The following is a 7,268-nucleotide window of genomic DNA, read 5'->3' on the forward strand; positions in this document are numbered from 1 at the left end:
TTGTTTTCTTGATGTTGAGTTTCAATCCATATTGAAGGCTGCAATCCTTGACCTTCTGCAGCAACAGCTACAGGTCCTCCTCAGTTTCATCAAGCAGAGGTGTGTCATCTGCACAATGTAGGTTGTTGATAAGTCTTCCTCCAATCCTGATGCCATATTTCTCTTCATAGAGCCAACCTCATGAATGATCTGTTGTGCATAGAGATTTAAAAGGTATGGGAAAAGGACACATCCCTGGCATACACTCTCCCTGATTTTCAACCATGCAATGTTTCCTTGCTCTGTTCTTACAACTGACCCCTGGTCCAAGTATAGATTTTGCATAAGCAAAATAAAGTGTTCTGGGATCCCCATCCTTCTCAGAGTTAGCCACAGTTTGTTGTGGTCCACACAGTAAAATGCCTTTGTGTTGTCCATGAAACACAAATAGACATTCCTCTCGTACTCTCTGCTTTCAGCCAAGATCCATCTAACATTAACTACAATATCCCTAGTACCACGACCTCTTCTAAACTATATTTCTTGTAGAAAAAAAAATTATTGAGCTTTGAAATGAAAAAGATTCCACCAAGATAACAACAAAGTGAGTTACATTGCAATATTCACTTGTATAATAAATTAGAAGCTCTGACGGGGAAGTTCTGTCCTAGGGTCTGCGTTCTAACTCCAGCTTTCACTAGTAACTGTGAGGGCTTGACCAAGTTACTGGGCTTGTCAGGCCCTCAAACATTAATTTGATTTACACTCATTTAGGCTCTCAATTTTCTCATCTATAAACTGCAGCGGGCATTCTCTGAGTTACTAAAATGGTTAAGTGCTCAACTCCTTGCCAAATCGTCGGACATTTGAACTCATCCACAGATGTCTCAGAAGACAGGCAAGTGATTTGTTCCTGAAATACCACAACATTGAAAACCCTGTGGGGCAGTTGATGAGGTCACCATATGTCAGAACCAACTGAATGTAACAACAAACTAGAGAGGTGAGTCTCATGTTAGTATCTGAGGTCCTGACAATGAAGAAAAACTGGTAATTTCATTTTGGATGGTGTAACTGTAATATGACTATTGCTTTAATATGTGCACGCGTGCATACACATACACACACTACATACTTAACTACTTCTGGAATTCCACTCAGACTGAGTAAAGGTTATGACTCTTGAATGACCCTGGCAGTTCCATCCCTACCTTTTCTACCTGATAAATGAATAAGAGGTATGTTTCTTCCATGGAGCTGTGACAGCATTAAGAAATTCAGATTTCAGTGTTTGCATGCCAACTCTTACTTTTCCCACAGTTTCCTCCTTTCCAAGGTAGCACATCTTTAGACTTCAACTCCCCAGATTTAAAGGATCCCTGGTGGCATAGTGAGTAAGGTGTCAGGCTGCTAACCAAAAGGTCATAGGTTTGAATCCACAAATCACACAGGTGGAAGACAGAAAGATTGTTTGCTTTGGAAGTCCAGCAGAATGTTGCTATGAGTTGGACTCAGTGGCTTCTGGTTTAGTTTGGGGTTTATCATAACCTTGGGTGGAGCATCGAGTACAAAAACTCTGAAAGCAGAGTGAACTCAATCTTATTTAGATAACATAAAGGAAAGCATTTAATTTAGGATTTTAGGCAGTCAGACATGAAGAATGAGAATGACTGTACAACAATGTGATCAATGTCATTAAGTTCTAGAAATTGTAGAGTAGATGAGTGTTTTGCTATGTCTTCTGTTCCATTAAAATCCTTATGCTAGAAGAGTACAAAGAAATCCTCAATCGAAATGTTAAAAAACCTAAAAACAAACAAAAAGGAAAGTCAGAGTTCACTGCCCCCCCCAATAACATCAATACTTTACAGTTATTTCCTCTTTCCTGAGGTTTATTTTATTCTGATGAGCTCTTATTAGTGAGCAGATGTTTCTTAAAAATAATTTCAGAAAAGACTTAAATACTGACCAAAAGAGGCAACAATGCCTAAATGGAAAAGACATCTGATGTCAGACCCCATCATAAGTTCCTTTAAATAATCTGAAGAAGAAATGTGTTAGAGCAGCTGAGAGGTATAGTTCAGAAATTTCTCCATCATGAGCTTGAGTGGTGTTGAATATTTTTTTTATAAACCCTCTCCCCTTGAAATAAATCAGACAGAGATTCCTTTCACTTCCATGAGAGTTTTCAGAAAAAGGAGAAAGGAAGACTTTACTTATGAGCTTTAAAAAGCCTCATGGGCAATTCATGGGCTTCCTAGCATTTTCTGCCATTTCCCAGGACTAAGGACATTGAATGTGGCTTCTCACTGTCATCATGGTCCCGCCTGGGTACCAGAGTGGCAGCTGAGCTCTCCGAAGCTGTCAGTCTTTAGCGCATGGAATGAAGTTGCCAGCAGGAGTGATCACAGGATGGGCAGAGAAAGAGATGGGCCTAGAACTGTGGCAGTGGGGTAATGAAAAATAGAAGGCTATTCTCATATTCTCAGAATCACATATCCTATTTCCCATGCCAAGTGTTCCTATAGCAAGTCTAGAAAAACCCCTGCTGTGGTGCACCCGGGAAGCCCATGCAAGCAGGCAGGGAGTTCTCTAATTCTGCCTCCAGGTTGCCTCTAGGAACAAGAAATAATTGTCTACTTCTTTGGCCTGTCCTCCTTGTGGTAGCTGCTGTATCCTACTGGCTTAGCTGTCAGATCCCTGGTCTTCCGGGAGGTCAAATCAGACGCTGGTACTGAGCACCATAACACGCGCAGATTTATCCTTTCTTCTGCCAGAAAAGCCTCATCCTCTTTGCATTCTTATTTTCTCACACATACCCATGATGGTGTCTTAGTTTCAAATTTCTATTCTCTCTTTGAAAGGGATAACTTTTAGTAAGTCTGGCTAGACTCTCCCCCAATCTCTTAAACCTTTTAATGTGTTCCTAGTTCAAAGTGAATCTTCCAGGTAACTTTCCTGGTTACCATTCAAAAATAACAAAATCATCCTCACAACTAATGATATCATGCCTAGAAGAATACCTTCAAGAGTTTTATCTTAAAATGTCAAAGTACAATTCAGAAAATTAAATTCCCAATGATACACATGCATGCTGGCTCACTTACACTAGCTGGACAACCACACACGTCCAGGGAGAAGTTTACCAACCGTCAGTGTCCTTTCTTCATATGGTATCGTACCCTCTCTAGATCTTTTTGAGATTAAAGTGAGGATGTACTTTATGACTAGGTAGGGATTACAGAATGTAATTTCGAGAACTTTGAAAACATAACTCTATAGGTAATGTATTTCCCTTACTATATATGATAGGAATGTTTTTGATGCAAGTAACAGAAAAATCTAATTTGTGATTTAAACCATAAAGTGTGTGTCTTTTATTGAAGGGAGCAAGTCCAGAATTCAATCAATGACTCATTTATGTAATCATGGAAATAGACACTTGCTACCCTTCTACTCAGATATCCTCGATGTCTGAGGTTTGGTCTTTGGTGTTTTGTTTTTCTCCTTTCTGCTTGCTGCCTTTTGTCATTCACCTCAAGGTAGATGTACAAAAAAGGGAATCATGAGCATGCTCCCTAATGACCCTAATTTAATTTTTGTTTGTTTTGTAATTAAACTGAGAAAAGGTATTAGAACTCAGTCATATGTCGACATGTTGGCCAATCACTGCTGTTGGAGTGTTCAGGCTTAGTGAAAGAGAATTCATATTATCATTTAGAAAGCATCTTTTTTTCAGATTGCTTCCCTCTGTTCCATCTTGCATAGTTAAAATGAGGTAGGCAAAGAGAACTGTGAGCCTCACATTTTGCAGAAATATTTGAGATATTCCTAAAATAAGAATTTAGATGCCAGAGAGCAGCTTCCAGGAGCGCTGGTTCAGGTGGGTGATGAGGGAGCGGGCCCTTACCGCTCTGTCTCACTCCTTCGCGATCTCTGGGCAACATGGCAGGCGTGGCGGAGGCAGCGACCTCCGGGAGCCACCTGAATGGCGACATGGACCCAGACGACAGGGAAGAGGGAGCTGCCTCTACGAATGAGGAGGCGGCCTAGAAAAAAAAGACGCAAGAAGAAGAAGAGTAAAGCAGGGCAACAAGAAACTGATAAACAATCAGTTTCATTTGATGAGGTAACAAAAGAATTGGAAAAACAAGCATTGGAAGAGAAAGAAAGAGATGATGATGGTGGTGATGATGATGATGATGATGATGATGATGATGATGGAGGAGATGGTGATGGAGATGGGGCAGCTGGAAAGAAAAGAAGAAGAAGAAGAAGAGGAGGAGGAGGAGGAGGAGGAGCTGCTGGAGGAGGAGACCAAAAGTTCAAACAGACCTTTCCTCAGTTCCAATATGTGACCTGTTTCCTAATGGCGTGTTTCCCAAAGGACAAGAGTACGAGTACCCACCCACACAAGATGAGCGAACAGCTGCTTGGAGGACTACAAACGAAGAAAAGAAAGCCCTGGATCAAGCTAGTGAAGAGATTTGGAATGATTTTCGAGAAGCTGCAGAAGCACATTGACAAGTTAGAAAATATGTTATGAGCTGGATCAAGCCTGGGATGACAATGATAGAAATCTGTGAAAAGTTGGAAGATTGTTCACGCAAGCTAATAAAAGAGAATGGCTTAAGTGCAGGTCTGGCATTTCCTACTGGGTGTTCTCTTAATAACTGTGCTGCACATTATACTCCCAATACTGGTGATACCACAGTATTGCAGTATGATGACATCTGTAAGGTGGACTTTGGAACACATATAAATGGTGGGATTATTGACAGTGCTTTTACTGTCACTCTTAATCCCAAACATGATATGTTATTAAAAGCTGTAAAAGATGCCACCAACACTGGAATAAAGTGTACTGGAATTGATGTTCATCTGTGTGATGTTGGTGAGGCCATCCAAGAAGTTATGGAATCTTATGAAGTTGAAATAGATGGGAAGACCTGTCAAGTGAAACCAATCTGTAATCTAAAAGGACATTCAATTGGGCCATGTAGAATACATGCTGGTAAAACAGTGCCCATTGTGAAAGGAGGAGAAGCAACAAGAATGGAGGAAGGAGAAGTGTATGCTATTGAAACCTTTGGTAGTACAGGAAAAGGTGTGGTCCATGACAATATGGAATGCTCCCATTACATGAAAAATTTTGATGTTGGACATGTGCCAATAAGGCTTCCAAGATCAAAGCACTTGTTAAATGTCATCAATGAAAACTTTGGTACCCTTGCCTTCTGCCACAGATAGTTGGATCGCTTGGGAGAAAGTAAATACTTTATGGCTCTGAAGAATCTGTGTGACTTGGGCATTATAGACCCATATCCACCATTATGTGACATTAAAGGATCATACACAGCTCAATTTGAACATACCATACTGTTGCATCCAACATGTAAAGAAGTTGTCAGCAGAGGAGATGATTATTAAACTTAGTTCAAAAGCCACCTCAATGTGGATCTTTATTTTCTAAGCTTTGTTGGATTACCTTATACCAGATTTAATGTGCAATATATTGTTTGTTGTTAACGGTGGACTTATGTAATACTTTTATCCATGTTTCTAAAGGAAGAAATTTGATCCAAGGTGAACCTTCTAATGTAATTAACTGAGGAAAAAGTTCTCAAGACTTTCAGAAATGTTAACTGTTTATCTCCCCCATCTAGGAAAATGCTAGAGCTCAAATTAGTTTGGAATGAGTTGCACATTTTGTTTTTGACACTTAAGAGATGCTTTTCAGGTATTTATATTACCATATTCCTACTTTGATGCTTTGAATGACTACAACCAACTCTGCACCTATATATCCTCTCGTATTGCTTTTTAACCTTCCTGAAATCCATTTTCTAAGGAAAAAAAAAAGAATTTAGATGCCACTAAATTGATTCCCATTTATAGCAATTTCATGTTTATGCATTGTAAAAGTGCCCATATGTTTAAGCCCCTTAACAGGCTGATATTTTGTCAAAGACAGCAGTGAATGCTTGTGTGAGCTCTTTGCAAATTTTTTCTCTCTTATGTCATAAAACCCAAGAAGCATCTACTCTCTCTCTGAAATGTAGAGCATTCACAATGAGAACAGAAATTGTTTTGTTTTTCAAGACATTAATACCCAAACAATATTTAATTATATTTTTGGAGAAATATTGACTAAGAAATAGAAAACTAAGGGAAATGTTTTTATTAATATAAACAGTTTTGTGCTTGTAGATATTTAGCAGTGAATTGGAGAGGAGCTCTGATTGTTTAGTAGAGTATGCAGGTTTAAAGTTATCCTGGTTTAGCAACTAATTCATAAAAGAACAAAGGTAACAATTGGGTTTTATGAGCTCACATAAGCCAAGTCCAGTATACTAATGAGTGAATCTTCTAATATGAAAAGTATTGTGCTATCTAGCCTCCTTTCCCTGTCCTTTAATAAAACACTTGTATAACGCATTGTAATATGTACATAATCACCATATTTTACATATAGGAAGTTGGGGCTTAAAGAAGTCAACATTCATTTGAGGTTACACATTACAACCGAATTCTGTATGTACAGACACGAAGCATGAGGCTTACAAGAACTCAAGACTGAAGGAGCCTCCAGATACTGACAGTTGTACCTGGCTCCCAAACAAAGAGTTAACTGCTCACAATCTGTATACTGCCAACTGTACTTGCCCTGGGAGTAATACAGACTAAGGCAAAGGGAAAGTCATTTGTGGCTATTGGTGGGTGCATTTGAGTTAGTTTTGACTCATAGAGCACTTTGAAAAACACAAAGAAGCACTCACTGCTCAGTCCTAGGCATCCTCGCCATCACCGTTTTATTTGTCGCAGCCATGTGTCAGTCCATCTTATTAAAGGATTTCTTTTTTTTTTTGCTGATCCTCTAGTTTATGAAGCCTGGAGTCTTTCTCCAGGGACTGATCCCTCCTGATAATATGCCTAAAGGACATGAAATGAAGTCTCACTATCCTCGCTCTAAGATGTAGTCTAGCTGTTTTATAAAAAAGATTTGTTTGTTCTTCTAAGCCACTAGAAACCCTCATTTCTATTTTGGAAAAAGGTGGGGGGGGGGAGGAAAACGTCAAAATCTCATCCAAAGTGGAATACTTTCTATTCTCATTGTGACTGTTCTACATTTCAGAGAAAGATTAGATGTTTCTCGGGTTTTGTGATACAAGAAAGAAAAGATCCACAAAGAGCTCACACATGCTTGCACTCCTATCTGACCAAGTATCAGTCTCATCAGTGGCTCAGATACATGGGCCCTGTCACAATGTATAAACATGAGGTTACTA

At 39.3% G+C, this 7,268-nt stretch overlaps 1 pseudogene; it reads left to right on the forward strand.

The window, feature by feature from the left end:
* The first annotated feature begins 3,924 nt into the window (after nucleotides 1–3,924).
* Nucleotides 3,925–5,409, forward strand: LOC102876384 (annotated as a pseudogene).
* The last annotated feature ends 1,859 nt before the right edge of the window (nucleotides 5,410–7,268 follow it).

The sequence above is a fragment of the Elephantulus edwardii genome, unplaced genomic scaffold (assembly GCF_000299155.1).
Source record: "Elephantulus edwardii isolate Elephantulus edwardi_28Jun2011 unplaced genomic scaffold, EleEdw1.0 scaffold00010, whole genome shotgun sequence".
NCBI lineage: Eukaryota > Metazoa > Chordata > Mammalia > Macroscelidea > Macroscelididae > Elephantulus > Elephantulus edwardii.